Below are 17,137 nucleotides of genomic sequence, written 5' to 3'. Positions count from 1 at the left end.
ATTCCTGGAGAGGGAAACCATAACTTCTCAGAGTTTCCCAGGAATATAAATTCCAGTGGCGGTAGATCACAAGGTCAATATGATTAGAAAAAGAAAATATTTACTTTGTTGTAGTGAGGCACCAAATAGTATCTGCTTTCACCTTGAGGACCCTAGCAGGAAAATGTTTCCAGAAAAAGAAAAGTTAAAGCCCTAATGAAAGCAGAAATATTTTTCATTCCCTCTAGACACTGTTTATTGTGTTAGTATACAATCCATCAACAGCAGTAAATAGACTCAATAAATAAGGTAGCTAAAAATCTCCAAGTGTATTGGAAGACTAAGAGAAATATGATTCTCTTTCTAGTACAAGACATTTCTTTAGTCACAGAGGAGGACAGAATGAATGGATAATATGCTTATTCCTGAATTTTTATAATAAAATTTACATCTGGTTGGCCATTGAAAATCCTTCTAAATTTATCTGTACAGGGCTACAAACCATCTAAAAACTTGTGACTTGGAGAGTTTACAAGTAACTTTGCAAGTCATGCCAACAGTTTGAATGGATTCCTTTATCAGGTAGAATTTTCATTTCACTCTGGTTGAACAGTTTATCAGTTAAAAAAAAAAAGTAAAAAAAAGGGTATTAAAAAACAGTAATAAAAAAGTATCTTATTGAGGAATTCTAATATCAGAAAAATCTCAGAGTCTGGTAAAGAGGTAATAAAAATGCATAAATAATACAAACATTCTGAAAACAGAAGGATTTATTGTACAGATTAGTTCGTTTGTTTTTTTTTTTTAATTTGCTGATTCTTGTTTGCGTTTTCCCTTCCCCATCAGGCAGCCTACTTTCAATACAAAGAGGAATAAGAGAGAAGTGGAACAGGAAATAATAATAATAATAAATCAGGCCCAGGTCTAGGCACTGCTAAAATAATCAAGAAGAAGATAACTCAGTGAGTTTATATACATATTTGTGCTGGGAAAAGATGTCTGGAGCTCTTCAACCTTGCTTACACAAGTAACAAGAGCCGGTGGCTGGAAGATGAAGGTGAAGAGATTCAACCTTGAAATTAAATGTACTTCTCTAGCTGTGAAAGTAACTGAATAGTTGACCTGCTGTCCAGTAGCAGGGGGGTTAGGATTACCAGGCTTTATTATTTTTAAAATGGACTACGTGGACTTTATTTCAGGTTCTGGCAGGTATCTTACAGCCTCTGTGCATAGATGGAAGCTCAATACCTACATAGGCAAAATAGACAGTCTCCACTCTTACATGGTCCTCTGGGAAGGAGACAGGCAGGAGAAGACTGTCCACATGGCTCTCAACATCCTTTGCTTATACTGCTTCACAGTATAACTATAGTCAAATCTCATCATTCAGACTTTCACACATTGTCTGCCTAGGTCAGGGAAAGGGAAAAGGTGATTGGCTTTTGCTTCCCCCTCATGTGCAATTAATTGCCTTGGATATATTTGAATCATTAGAGATTATGTGGAGTGTGGCAGATGCTAATGCAACGAGATGGTGGTGGTCGAACCTCACAGTTGCTTGCCTTGAGTTCTTCACGCTTTCAGAGTCATGCTGTGAATCAGATTTAGGGAACATTTCCAGAGGCTAGATCATCTGTAGTTTTGGATTTCCCCCTTCCCCCTAAGATGCTACAAATTGAATGTTTTGCCTGCTGGATCATTGACTATATGTTACCTAAACATGTGGCAACCTGAAAGGAATTGCTGTTTTGGAACTTAGGTTTTCTCCTTTACTTGTAATTTGTGAGAGCTTAATTTAGATGAAGAGTAGTAAAGGGATTAAATTTAACTAAAGTTTTGTACAGTGTACAGGGGCATGCGTGTGAAACAAAGCAGCATGAAGGAAGAGAGGTTTGACTTGAGTAAGCGATAAATGCTCTGTACAATGTGCTTGGCTGAGCTGGAGTACCAGGCAGGCAGGTGGCCAGGTACCACATTCCATACAGCTTTTTTGTCTGACCAAGAAAGCACCATTAGAAATGGGGTTTGCTCCTCTGAACTGCTGCAACTGCTACAGTCAAGTCATTCACACAGATGTGACCTTCACTTATTCCTGTTGATTTTTCCCTTAAGACAAAATAAATAGAAGTTTCTCCTCCTGGAGAAAGCAGATAGACTTGGGAAGAGTAATGCTTTGAACACTTTCAATTCTGTTCCCAGAAGATGAGGTGATTTGAGAAAGAGGAAAGCAAGCACTGGAGCTAGTGACAGTGAAGGGACACAAAAGGGGACAGAGAAAAGCCTGGATGTAGTAATGAAGATTGGGACCTTGTGGACCCATTGCTTAGGAATATATTTTGCTGAGAACTGGAGTGCTAACTGCACATGTTTAGATAATTACAGTACTGCCTTTGGTAAATGTACATTTGCAAGAGCATACTGTCATTGCTTAACAGCTACCCCGCTATACCTCTACATCATTTTCCTATGAAAGAAGTGCAGTTTCTAAGTACTTCAGTATAATCATAGAACAAGATCTTAAAGATCATCTAGGTTCAGTGCTCCTGCTGTGGGCCGAGCTGACCCAGCCAGATCAGACTGCCTAGGGTCCCATCCAACCTGACCTTGACTGCCTTCATAGATGGAGCATCCACAACTTCTCTGGGCAACCTGTACCAGCACTCACTCTCTTATTAATCACTGGTGAAAATGCATAGCTAATGGTGATGACTGTGTTGAGAACTACTGTTTTATAGTTGAGAATTTCCTCTTTCAAATAGTGTTATTGTGCTCTCTCTATCTGTTGTATTTATCTGTTGCACTTTCTACAGAAATAAAAAGGAGGCATTAATTTTAGAGCAACCTATGTATTTGCTTAATCATTTTAAAGAGCTTTTCTCCCAGAGCTGCCTGCTACCATAAAATCAATAATGGGAACTCTAATGAGCTACAGCCCACCTGGGTAGCTTACACCCAAGTTCTTGGTTATTGCTCACCAAATGGCTCAGAATTGAGACTCAGCAGTATTGGGTGTAAGCCTAAAAGAGAAATTGGTCTTCTTCACCCTAAAATAAAGATCATCTGCTAAGAAACTGCTCCCAAACTGTCTGTAGCTCAAATGCTCACTTACATGGGGTTCTCTGTCATATTAAAGTTGCCCAGGCAGAGACAAATCTCAATGTTTCAGGCAGGATTACAAGAGTATGCCAGAGAGAAGCCAGATAATAAGCATCCTTCACTTGTTAAGAGAGCAGCAGAGCCCTTACAAGGTGAAACATAAATTCTGGACCTTGGACATAACAAGTTACTGGCCTCACAAGAAGCTTGTTAGCAGTTGCAGCCCTTTTGCTTCTGTTAATTTCTTTTTTTTTTTTCTTTTTCTTTTTTTTTTTTTTAACCTGTCAACAGACTGATTATGGGAGGCAGCCTAACAAACAACACCTGTTCCATATGAAGATCATGTTCTTCAATGTAGGAGCTATTGGTTTGATCTTACTAGAGCTTTGTAAGTATATGTTTGCAGTTTTCTGTGACTCACCAGAATATTTTTCCTGGTAAAATCCTGATATTCCATATCCCCCTTTCGTATCTGAATTATATTGGTGGCTCAACATGCATGCCCTTGCACTCTGTACTAATGACATTCATTCCTTCTGTCTTGTTCCAGTTTTCAAGGTCGTTCAGCTTTTTTCTAACAACAGTTTGATCTTCTTTTGTATTGATGCCTTTATCTGTGGAGATGGCAGTAGATCTTAATGGTGTCATCGCATTTTCTGTACCAGATTTGTTAAAGAAATTATGAATCAAACTTGTTAAACACAGTGATGAGAAACTGCCTATTAATTTTGCTTTATATCTAGGCTTTTCATTTCCCTGTAATTTCACCTTTAGAGAATTCTTTTTCTAACTTAAAATCTAACAGGCTTTTGATGGAATTATTCCTTTTTTATGCTCTGTCACATTAGGTACTGTACTAGTGTCCAGGTTGACTGAATCAGTTGCGTCTCCTCACTCTTAATAATTATTTGTTTAATCTTGTCTATTCTACTTTTAGTAAACCTAAGCAGTATTTCTTTCAGCTTTCATCCATGTCTTTAATTGTGCTTTACATCTAAGGTTGTTCTATGAAATTGTGTACAATAGTGGTTAGATCCTCTAATGATCCTCTATTTAACCATGCTATGTTTTTTCCTCTTTTGTGGTTCTCTGGCTGTATGATCTTTTGGAAGATTTGATAATGAATTCTTTGTAGTGGCTTCAGGAGTTGCAGGTTCATTTCTTTTAGAGACTTGATAATAACAAGTTGAAAGGTGGAGGTCTTCAGCCTCTTTCCACTCTAACACATTGACTTCAGTTCCATTTTTGTTCTTTTTAGCCACTCTTTTCTTAAATCTCCATTCAATATTACCATCATATTTGATCTCTGACATAAAGCATTTGGGATTTGGTCTAAGCTGTGGTTTTCTTGAATCTCTGTCATACTTCATTGTGATTTCAGCACTTACCCTTACTTTATTTTTCTTTATATCTCTGAGCATTACATTGCTGTCTTCTAGAATGCCCATGCACAGTCTGACTTTTAAAAAAATTGTTCTGTTATTCTCATAATGTTTTTACTTCTGTAATTTGCAGATTGATTTTACATTTTAAAATGTCTTGCAAAAGAAATACCATGGGATCTAAGCATTTGTAATTTGTTTCTTGCTAGGAAGATGTCATGCCAATTTACTGAGTTTTACCCATCTGAATATTGCTTAGGAACTGGCAACTTGCTGAGGTTTTACCTTCCCTTTCCTGAATTTTGGAGGATTCTTCGCATGGCTTATAAAAATTTTGAGAATTTTATCCAGCACTGAAGAAATAGAGAGGAGCAAATCACAATAAAAAATGATTTTCTTGGTTTCCCTTATTTCATTCTGGTTTATCATACGTTCCAGTAACTTCAAGGGTAGCTGAATCCTGAGTTTTAACATAAAAACACAGCTAAGAAAAGGAATAAGATAAAGGACATTATTTTTTTTTTCCTAATTTTCAGCTAAAACAAGCTTGGTGCAGTAACCATAGTGGGGATGCAGAGAAGAAGAGAAGGAAGACAGGACAGTTCTAGGGCTATCTGATCGAGTTTGAGTACAAAATAATTTAATTGGTCTTAATCCATTTTGTTCCTCTTTGAGACTTCAACGAATTTATCAAGATTATGTAGTTTTTCCAGGATGACAATTTCCTGCTCAGTTGCCTGGCATTGTCCAGGAAGGTATGTAAAAATACAAGAGGAAAAAAGCAGTCCTTGCCAGAGAAAAGTTGGAAATCAGGCAGTTCTGCAGTAAGATGTTGAAATGAAATTTTGATATATATTGTTGTGGTGCGTATATTTTCACAGAGGCCTTTTTTTCTGCACAGGAGTAGATTTTATCTTGAATTAATAAACATTCCAGTACCCAATGAAATTAACACTGAGGGCTTTTGAGCTCTGTAGACCATAAAGAATTAAAAAAAATAGTGTAGAAGTTGTCAGTATGCCATGGGTCCTCACAGGCAGCAGGGCAGGGTCTAGCTGGCAGGGCCCACTCCAGCGCCCCAGTCAGGGTCACTGCACAACCCTCAGCCTCGGTCACCAGCCAACTCTCTAAGGACATGGGCCTGGCTCAGACTGGACCTTAGCTGGGCAGGGCTGTGGGGAGCTGGAGCCCAGTTGTGCTGTGGCCTCAATGGGATTGGGGCTGGCAGCCCCAGGGTTGATGTAGGTTCCTGTGCTTGGGCAAAGTGGGGGGAGCCCAGTGGGGGCTGGCAGGGACAGCTGGTTAATGCCCTCTGAGCCGTGACAAACATTTGAGTCTTCTGTATGACTCTCCTTGTCACTCTTACTTAAATTTTAGCATTTATCCAGATGCTTTCTCAAACTTGGTATGTTTCAGATATCAAGTAAAATTGAACTAATTTAGCCCCATAAAATGTGTGATTTCTGTGATTTAGCCACCAGAAGTTGGTGTATTTATGTGGGCTCAAAGCGATACAGTGATATGACTCATTTGAGTTCAGAAACTCACATGCAATGATTCTGATCTGGAGTAAAAGCTGTGAACAATTTAAATAAAATATAATCAGAATTTGCGCTCAATGTCATGGAAATATCAGTAAGACAGAAACTCCAATTACAGAAGCTTGCATTTGATGCTGTGAGGCACTTAGAAGTACATCATTCTAAAACTAAATATAAGAGCTGTAATGTTCAAATGAAATTATTTTCCAAGCCTATACAGATCCCAAATTTCATGAAATTCAGACCTATCTTATTATGGTTTTGATCTTTCAAGAAAAAGGAGAAAGAAAGAGAATTCTTGTCCTTCCCCTTCTTACTACGCTTTATCTTTCTTGACTTCAAGTTACAACTGTGACATTCAATTAGGGGCTGAAAATGTACCAGTTGATTTTCCACTGAAAGGAAAAATATGACTAATTTGTCATAAAAATACAATTCCTGCAGGACTTTGAGTTCCTGCTTAATGATACGAAGCAGATTTTTTGCTACTCTCCTGCAAAGATTTTAATGGGAATTTATAGGTGTTAAATATAGCCAGAGGAGGGAGCCTCTAACTGTCCTATGAATGCAATGAAAGCTTGTTGGGAATTAGTAAAAGTGAGGAACATTTCAATTTAAAAAATAGTAAGCAAGCAGTGCCTTTGTTGATTCCTACATATTTATTACAGAAATGCCCTCCATCGGAGCACCTTTACTGTAGTATCCTTTTTAGTGACTTGATGCAAAGCCTCTAAGAAATCCAGCTCACAGCTGGTATTGCAAGTGTTGTCCAAACTTCCAAACACTTATTTTTGCCTTGAAAACTACATCTGTCTCTTTTGCCCTGTCTCAACAGAGCAGCAGTGCTGGTCCTTTTCAGCCCAGCTATACTCTCCTGCCTTGTCTGACATCCTTTCTTCCCTTTTTATCCCAAGCCTGTCCTGATCATGACTCCTGCTGCCTACTTTATATGGGGATACATTTGGGATGGGGAGCCTGGGAATGAGTGCTGCTCAAGGGAGAGAAGTGACGAGGAGGTAAGGCTGGTGATAGGCAAGAGGGAAGCAGTTCATGGGAGGCTGCAGTCATCTAAATCAAGTCACTCTGCTTTGAAGAGTGCAGACACAGCTTTCTCTCTACATCCTGAAAATGATCTAATCTGTAGCTGATGGTTAGTCATTACAGCTGTTAATTCCTATTTGTGGTTTTAACTGCTCTTCCTGAATGTAGCTAAATATAGTATTTGAGCAAATCTTTTCTTGAAATTACAGTCTTGAGAATAAATATGTTTATGTGTGTCTTCTCTGACTGTTGTAGTGTTCTGAATCTTCTAATTGCCTGTACATGATGTGATCTTCATATTCCTTACTCCTTCAGTGTAGAGAAATGCTTGAGAGGATATTGGCCCAAAGGCTAGCAAATTCTGAGACTGCTTTTTCACTATACAGAATGGGCTTGCCTTATGGATGAGTTGGGATTTTGTGCTGAATTGGGCAGTGGAGTAATGAATTAATTTGAAAAGATACAGTGTGGTTTGATGGTAAGATAACTGGAGGATGTTCTGACAAAACAAGTCTCTTATTCCCGTTGCTATGATAAAGATCCATATGGTGCTATGGAAAGTGACATAAGTAGAATTTTTTGTAAGTGAGCACTTCCTCTCTTCTCCTAACTTTCTTTGTGCCTTGTGTTTGGCTTTTATTCCAATGTGCATGTGCCAGCTATATCTCAAGACAGTGGGATGAGGGGTTTATGAAGAGTTGAAGTCGTCTGTGATGGTTTGCTCTCTGGAAAGCATTGCTTCCAGGATGTCCAGAGTACAGAAATTATTAGACTCTTTTTAGCCATATGCCTACATTTGACATATGTGAAATGAGACCTTCTCTGCTTCCTTTTGTTCATGGTGTAAAATGGAATCTCTAAAATTTATAAAAATATCAGACAGGTGAACAGAGTGGATTGGATCTTTTCCCATTGAAGCTGTACTGCTGAAATACTTCTCATAGGTGAGACTTCTCTTTAAAAATGTCCAGTAATTACTCTTGGAGCACCAGCTTAAGGAAGTAGATGAGTAGTACTTTCCAAAGTAAATAGTAAATTGTCTCACTGTATCAATAGTACTTTCATTTCTGCAATGCAGTAAAGTTCAGGAGGTTTTCTTCAATGATAGTGCTTGAATCCATCAACTGGGTGTAATTTACCCTTTGTTGATAAAATCTCACACATCTGTACTCTTTGATCATATGTGCAATGCGTTTTGAACTTCAGCTTGTGAGTTTTGCACAGAAACAAGAATGATTTCACTGCAGGCTTTCTTTTTCCTTGCCAAAAGAAGCAGGACAGATAAGGGCTGAAAATAAGCATATAGGAAACTAGCTTGATGGATCTTTATTTTAGATCTTTCAGCAGTTGATAAATGCTTGAAATATATTTTTTCTTTTATTATACAAATCACTTATAATTATTTTAAAATACATAACTATGGTTCACTGAACAGCAGTTAAAGAGAAGCCTTCCACAAACTAGCTCAGTGATATCGACCCTTCCTCTTGTGTCCATAAATGACTTCTAGCAAAACCTCCAGAGCTCAAAGAATGAGCAATTATAGCTTAAGCTAAAGGGTTAAGACACTGAGATCAAAAGCTGTAGCAACTACTATCATTAATGGACTGACATTGAAGGGGAATTATAATTTTTACCAGTGAGGTCACTTTTGCCTTCATTTTGCTTTACTGTTCTCACACTGATAAGTTGTTTTAATAGTCATTTGAATTCCATTACTGCCTGGTTATGATCAAAGTCTTAACATGCAGTGAAAATTTTCTGCAGATACCCTCCATCTGGTGCTGAACACTTTCCATTTCCTTTTTGACTGGAATTCTTTTCCAGGGGTTCTTCCTGTATACTAGAGACACATGATAAAAAATCTGCTTCCAAAACTTCCAGAGGAAGTATTCATTTGACACTTGCTTATTCTGAGATTGCAGGTACCTGTTCAGATTCCACGATGTGTGGTTTTAGTTTCCTTCTGTTTATTTGTTTTAAGAGATGTATTCAAGACGTAATGTTAAAACTGAGATTGTGGATCTTCCCTAAACTTGTAAATCAACATTGTGCTTTATTCCATTGCTGAAGTTGAACTTTTGTTTTCCTGAATAACAGCTGAACAAGGACTAGGTGTCAGCTTCAAAAGTAGTAGTACAACTAAGTGGTAGTTTCTCTTCATAATAAAATTTGTTGTTTGCTTTCATTTTTCAGTTTATAACTCAAGTAATTATCATGCAAATCTCTTTTAGGCACTCTAGATAATAAGTTTCCAGATAAAAATCATAACATTTTTCATGTTTTTCCTCTGAATCTTTCATCTCATCCTGATTTGCTTGAACTTGTAAATTCAGCTCCTTCCAGACTCCTTCGGGAGGTCCAGTTAGATGTTCTCAGTGTATTGCAAGACTTTCACTTCAGGTTGATCATGATGGATTTTCCCATCTGGTTGCAAACATCATTTAATGTTCAAATTTCACTGTTGATAGATCTTTTTAGTGTAAAAGAAAGGAAGAAAATGGTCATGAAAAGGTCACTATTTCTTTTTTGATAGAATTCCATGAATGTGTCTTGGTAACACAGAAGTGAAGTGCAGCTGTGTTTCTCAAAACTCACTAAAATCATCTTAACTTGCTGTACCACAGACAAAGCTTTTCAGCGCTCATTTCTTCTCACTGAAGTGTTTTCTTCTTTGGCTCTCAGCCGCAGATTAATAGTCTGTAACCAAGCTCGCTCTCAAAAATGTCAAATTTAATTGAAAATCAGAAAGTAAGAAGTTATCTTGCATGATTCCTCTGGGTCCCACTCTTACAAGCTCTGCAGGCTCCCCTGCTTCATTAACCAACCCTGTTTTGGAAGGCGAAGTCACTACTATTGCGATCCCACTGCAGCCTCTGCCTGGAGTCCTTGGTGAACCACCCAGTTGTGATGGCACTGGAGGAACCCAGTCAGCAGTGACAGAGAACTTTGCATTTTATCCCCCCCCCCCCCCCCCCTCCTTCTCTCTCCTTTGTAAGCTGAAGAAAAGCAATAGCATGAACTATTATGTGGCTAAGTATGCATACTGCCATCAGCACTTTGTTATTTTGATGTTCTAACACTGTGCTTGCCATGTAGGTGGGAAATGGAACTGCCAAGTATAGGGGTGTGAGCAATGAAGTCCTTTAAGGAAATTATGGAGATAGTTTTCCCAGGAAACAAAAAGGGGTGGTAAGGATACATTTGGTACCAAATCTTCTGTTTTGCTGTGCTTTGGGTGCAGTGAAAATTGTGAAGAGTTGGGCATCTGTTTTGATGATATGAAAATCTGAGAAAATGAATACAGCTCACCATGTTGCTTTAGAACTGATAGCTGCAAGTCCTTATTGATCAGCAGAATTGCCTTCCTGATCAATTTTATCATATGCAAAACCTCTGAAACTGATCAGAATGTATGCACCATAATCACACTCTTAAGTGAATTTACTGAAGAGTAGAACGCTAGGTTTTTGGCTCAATCTTGTACTGTGAAAACCTGTCAAAACAGAGAATTCTGTCTGGGAAGCAGCTGTTTGTAGCTGTTGTGAGCAAGCACCAGTCTCATGTTCAGTTTGACAAATAATACATGCCCTCAGTTTCCTCAAAGCTTTCCAAAGTTTTTCCTTGATTTTTGAGTCCAGAATACCTGCAAGATCCTGCAGTGAAATTTTCTGTTGTTCTTTACGGTGAAAGAACTTCTTTACAGTGAGGGTGACGGAGCACTGGAACAGGCTGCCCAGGAAAGTTGTGGAGTCTCCTTCTCTGGAGATGTTCAAGACCTGCCTGGACATCTACTTGTGTGATCTGGTGTAGGGAACCTGCTTTGGCAGGGGGGTTGGACTCGATGATCTCTGGAGGTCCCTTCTAACCTCTATGATTCTGTGATTCTGTAGGAACTTGGTGTTATGGTAGTAGTGCCTTGTCAAGAGAAGGGTTCAGAATATAATAGAGTGCCATCATGCCTAGGAGGGCCTCTTCAGGTGGGCATTCACCTGGCTGCTGATTTTGGATGTCAGCAAATCCTAGTGGTCCCCACTTTTGCCATGCAGGTAGAAAAGTATTTTGATTTAGAAAGTAGCATGTTGTTGAAGATTATTGATTTGAGGGAGCATGCACAAGGCTTTTTTTTTTTTTTTTTGCCTGTGACATCTGCAAGAATTCTTACAATTCCTTTTCAGCATTTGATCTCAGAGGGAGGTAAAATACAGCAAAGAAAGAGCTGAAGCCAAGTTAAAAAAAATTGAGTTCTCAGTCCAGGGCAGGTGTCCCTGCAAGCATCTACAGCTGTAGATGTTTTTTAAAAATTATTTCTATTTTTTAAAATCTTCACACAGTGCTACAAAATTGCATTTTCCTGCACAGAAACTTACTGCTGATGATGAGCCATTGTGAACCTTACTTGTCTGTTTGCTGTTGAATTTGTTCTGCACAGATAAAATTTTAAGGCACCGAGACTTGCATGTGTGGAGAATTCGTGAAGTGTTCATTTCCTTAAAATTCTCCTTATTTTTTTATTTATTATTATTTTTATATTGTTTTGGGCTTCATACTCTAATAGCAGTTTTCCATAAAGAGATAAGAGCGCTTGGTTCAGACAGTGGAGGTCACTCTTAGGTAACACATTCAAAAATACAGTCTGCATTTTCTGGAGCATGATTTGGCTCTTGTTCCAGCTGGACTTGTTTCCAGACAGTCCTGTTGGAGAGGGGAGGAGTGGGTTTCTGCTGGGAACCCAAACTGGAGAGGGGGAGAGAGTCTTCAGGAGCCTTGGGACTTTCTCCAGTGCTGACTGAAGCACAGAGGCCTCCCTTGGCAGGAACTAGGGCTTGTAGGACATTTTTAGCAGATGGAAGAATGCCAGAACGGAGATAAGGCCCTCACCCATGATCTGTGTTCTCTGGCTTTGTGAGAAAGTGATAGGGTGTAGCTGCCAAAATACCCTTTTCTTTAAGCCTGGAGATTGCTGATTAGTTGTTTTAAGAAGATTCTCTTCATAGGTCTGTCGTTGATTTGCCTAAGGCCAGTTGCTTCACTTCCCTTATTCCAAAGTGTCCTAAGTTGTAGACTGTGAATAAATTATTCGTGCCTTTGCAAAGACCCCTCAAGAAGTTAAGCAATAGAAACTGAGTATTATCCTTAGGACTAGTCTTGGACTGCCTTCCTGTGGGCGGACAGTGTTTTTTTTCCCTAGCACTCCAAACAGCTGCAATCTGTGAGTGATAATTTTTTGTTGTTGTTGTTCACTTCTGCATGTTGCATCTCCTCATCTAGAAGTAGGTTTTTAATGTTCACTTTTGCTTAGCTTTAAATATTCTGGTCAGTGTGAATTTTACTTGGTCCCATCTCTTTCTTGGGGATGGTGAGGCTGCGTGTTGGTAGAAAAATCAGGCTTTCTGCTTTTATCTTTGTCATGGGAGTTTAAGGCAATTGATCTCAAGGTTTCTTTTGTGAGAATGGAAAACAACCTGCAATGGCAACAGTTGTTATGCAGCTCTCTTCCATAGATGTAGAGAACCCACTGCAGACTCCTGTGTTCATGCAGAGCTTTGCATTTTTAACTACTTCCAAGAAGTGCTGCGTTCCATTCAATTCAGCAAATGCTCTGCCTGAGTCTTCTCATATGAGAGGGCCAGCTTAAGCCTTCCTTAACCAATTTAGGATCACTTTTGCAGAGGCTTGCTCATAAAAATTAGGTAAACTATTCTCAGGAAAATAATTATGCTTCTTAAAGTAGCACTTGATAAAAGCTGAAGAACAGCACACACATTCTACAAATGACATTAGACAGCCAGACTCTAGGAGAATATAATGTATTTTCAAGGTTACACTGAAGGGCATTTACAACCTACACACATTTTTCAATTTGAACAACTTCATAAAGGCCATGAGAACAGTCTGCAGGCATTTGTAGAGTAACACTAGCATCCAATCTTAAAAGACTGGAGGAATAACTAGATAAATTTCATTTATAAGGCTGCCTTCCAAACTCCTTAAATGTTAAATACCCTAAATTTAATTTGTGGTCCAGCTCAGTGTTAAGTCTGCAAAGTATCTGTGTTTTATCCCCAACCTCACAAAAGAGATAGAAGGAAATGAAAGTAGCTACCTGACAGTAATAACTACTTCCTAATGAATAAGGACTGCAACTGATGGAGACAGTGGGGGATTTCCTTGTTCTCATCTGGGCGGTATGCCATAGAAACAGATGTATCTTCCAGCTGTCTTTGAAAGAGATCATATGGTTATGAGTCAGGGCAAGAGTTAGTGGGCTGCAAATGCTCTGTCACAATGGGTTCTTTGGAGGTTGTGGGACAGTGTCAAATCCATCTCTGAGGAAACAGGTCTGAGTCATTAGATGCTGTTGGGGATATGGAAGTTACAAGGAGCATGTTATTTCAAGCACTCCCAATTATCAAAGCAAAAAATTCTTAAAGAGACCTGTGTTTCCTTCAAGATGCAATTAGTGTTTTTTCATCAGTATATTGGACACACACAAGGATTTGAAATCTCATTCAAAATTGCTGGTTACAGTAACATCTACTTTCTTCATTAATTATCAGAGAAATAACGAATTCCACTTGGTGCTATTTAATAAGGAGGTACAAGCTATCTTTGAAGTGCTAGCAGACCAGTTATTCCTCAGTGTTATTCTGACATAATGTGTGTTCATTTTCCTTTCAAGGCTTTTAGCCTTTCTGTTTATCAAGAAAATCAGCAAATAAGTCAAAGCACAACTCTAAAACTGAAGCAGCCTTATCAGCAGTGCAGGAAATAGAGTTCTGCTACTATTTTATGGCATGCAGGGCCATCAAAGAACACTCTTTATCCAAATCAGATAAGTTTTACCAATAGATCAAATAATAGTAAACTATGGAGAAAGGTAAATGTATGTGAAGGTGGAGGAAAAAGTTCCTGATTTCCAAATCTAATGTGTCTCTGCTGTGACATGTCACTGTTTCAAAAAGCCAAAATTGAGAAATGAAGACAAATCTATAACATTCCTCTATAACCTAATGGAAACATTGTTTACAATTCTTAAGGCATTCAAGGAGCGAAAGTTGTTATTAAAGCAGAATGGTGAAAGAAAATGAGGATAAGTGTTGCTATTTGGGAAAATTCTGATGCCTTGTCTACATGGAGCCGTGTTTTTTTTGTTTTTCCACCCCGCTCTTACCCCATTTAGTTATGTCATGATACTAGCGAGTGTAGAGAGTCTGTCCACTCTGTTTACATTGGGTATGTTTCCAATGAGTAAGAAAGAGATTCACACATTGCTGAACTTTCTCATAATAACTGCATTCCATCATGGGTGCAACATCCATCAGACTTTGCTTTCTGGGGCCTTTCTCATTGTTGGCTGCCGACTAGAACCTACTTTGTTTGTCATTCTTAAGGTCAAACTCAAAAGGTCCTGTGATTCCTGTGATACTTCAATTGATTTTAATTCACTGGAATGAGTTACCCAGAGAAACTGTGGATGCCTCATCCCTGAAGACTTTCAAGGCCAGGCTGAATGAGGCCCTGGGCAGCTTGAACTAGTGTGTGACAGCCCTGTCCATGGCAGGGGGCTTGGAACTATATGATCTTTAAGGTCATCCCCCCAACCTAAGATAGTTCCTCATCATTCGATGCAGCCTAGGGAAGGCTTTTGGCTGGGAACACATGCTGTAAGAGATGAAGCGGAGGAAAAGCCATAGGTAGCCATGTTGAAGGTCATTCTAGAAAAGTATCCTGTTTCCAGCAATGACCAGACGGTAACACCAAATAGCAAATGTATGAATAAGGGCAGAATGAAATTACACTTTTCTGGCATGTTCTTTCATGTTATTTTGTGTGTTGTGTTTTCATGCTGATGTATTATTTTTGGCCAAGGTGTGCTTATGACTAACATGGGCAGATGTTTTCCCTGAAAAATGACAATGACCAGAAATGGCTGTGGACCAGCAGGATCTGGAAGACCCTTTGCAGAATGCAAGTCATCTAGGAGCATCTGTGGCATAACACCAGCCATAGGTTCCCTTTCAGCAGAGATGGGCAGCTGTCAGCTGCCTTCCTCATCCATGTTACTCCTGCGGACTAGTTGCTGGTTTCAGACCAGTTCAGTGCAGTTTTTGAGGTGTTAGGGCTGCAGTCATTGATGGTAATACTATTTAAGAGACTGCTCTGCCTTCATTTACAACACTAGGTACTACAGAGAAAATGAAACAATAGATTTGCAAGATTGTGATTTCAGTGAAATGCAGAGGTTGCCAATGGGACCTGGCAACCAGATTTTCCAATGCATTCAAGTGCTCATCTCCCACTGAAGTTGTCAGCTTATTTGTTCATGTGAAATTCCAAAGCATAATCTAAATTAAACTTCTGATTTTGTCTATAGCGGAAGTTAATTAGCACATCTCAACTTGCCCACCAATATCATTTTCATTTGGTGTTAAGAGCAAGTTTAGCACTCAAGTCTCTCTCTTTTTTTTTTTCATAGCAAACAGTCTGTGCTTATTATCATATTAAAGGAATGCCACTGGTTAAATCAAGCAATGAATATAAATAGCTGTATTACTGCCATCAGGCATCAGTGTTTATTTAGTGGATGTGAATCATGAGTGCCTCTTTGATCTGGCTTTGACTAAGCCATTGCTGTTTTCATACAAAAAGGGTTATTTGCAAACACTGCAAGACTATCATATACATTAAAGATGGAACTAATCAATATGGAAGGCTCTCTGCTGCTTTGGCAGTGCTGTGTGCTGCCACAGTGTCTTTAAGTGTTTTGAATTTATCTGTGAGTACCTAGGTCCCTGAAGATGCTCTCAGATCTTTCCTAAGGACTAGGGAATATCAAGAATGAAATCTGAATTCAGAAGTCATATCACTATCAGGTCCCAGTGAAGGATACATATCTGGCAGAAGAAGGACAAAAACAATCAAGGACAACATTGATTTATTTGTGGACTGGTTTGATTACAGTGCATGCAGAAGAATATTTGAAAGAGAAATTCGTGAATAATCAGATAAGCAAATAGACTCAAACCTACTTGTGCTCATTATCCACACTGAAACTTTAATTACTTTTTCTAAAATAAAGCTCCAGTGTTGAATTTCAAAACAGAACTCATGTGCTTTCCCTTCAGCAAGGTATATGCAGGCTGTTGTGCGCACTGGAAGAGGAACTGATAGAGGTACTGCCAAAGTCATGTTAACACAGTTGTTGTGACAAACAACTTAGCATTCTGCATTCTGAAGCCAAAAATTAACCTAGGCAAAATAGATGACAGGAATTATGCTTATTGAACTACAAGACATGAATGACCTCAAATGCGCTCTAATAACTGGGAATGGAGTGAAAGAACTGTATAAGTACCCAAATAATTAGTGGTTTCATAGTGCCAAATGTACATCATTCCTTTCTTCACTGTGTTACTCCTACCATAATGCAAGGTCATAAAAAGGTTTTAGGATTCAAAGCAGAACCTCAAGGTTTTGGAAAAACTTGGCCTTTGTTTCTACATACACTGGAGTTAGATGAATTCTGCAACATTTGGGATTTCTTTGCTATCCTTTTATGGCCTTTTAAGTACTAATTCCTCTCCTCCCCCAAGTTTCTCTTGCAGAGAAATAATTTTGAATTAATTTGGAATTAAAAATGTACTAGGAAAATATAGTGGGCAAGCAAACTATTTCTCTTTTTTTTTTTTTTTTATATATTTTGGACTCTAACTTTGTCTAATTTAGGAAAAATGGTGAGAATTGTTAGGATGAAAGTGAGAAGTGATCATTTTGAAAAGCGAAAAGGACAGAGTTTTGTTATTTCATAAGAATTATATACTCTTCATGTTGATAGTATGATATTCTCTATCCTGTCTACTATTACATCAAAGGTTTTGTCAAAGAAACCCATCCAGAAAGGCCAAACAATGACCCAGAGAAGAGTCCTTGAGGAAGCAACAGAGATTATGTTATTAATACCTTCTAGCTGGCTTCATCCCAAGTTGGAATTATTTATTCTTCATAGGGCTGAATCTAAAACCCCCAAAGTGATGGAATCTTTGAGATTCTGATAAATTCTTGGTATATTTCCCATGGAGGGAATAGATTTTTTTC

General features: G+C 38.6%; 1 long non-coding RNA gene across 2 annotated transcripts in view; it reads left to right on the top strand.

Moving 5' to 3' along the window:
* The window catches only part of LOC125694560 (uncharacterized), a 121,870-nt gene that overhangs the window by 92,918 nt on the left and 11,815 nt on the right, over positions 1 to 17,137 (top strand). For both annotated transcript variants that reach the window (XR_007377604.1, XR_007377603.1), the window contains exon 4: positions 3,367 to 3,463. This is a non-coding gene — a long non-coding RNA (uncharacterized LOC125694560). The remainder of the gene's footprint in view (positions 1 to 3,366; positions 3,464 to 17,137) is intronic.

The sequence above is a fragment of the Lagopus muta genome, chromosome 6 (genome assembly GCF_023343835.1).
Source record: "Lagopus muta isolate bLagMut1 chromosome 6, bLagMut1 primary, whole genome shotgun sequence".
In the NCBI taxonomy this organism is placed as follows: Eukaryota; Metazoa; Chordata; class Aves; order Galliformes; family Phasianidae; genus Lagopus; species Lagopus muta.
The sequence above is the reverse complement of the archived record's forward strand: the minus strand, read 5'-3'. Positions and strand labels throughout refer to the sequence as shown.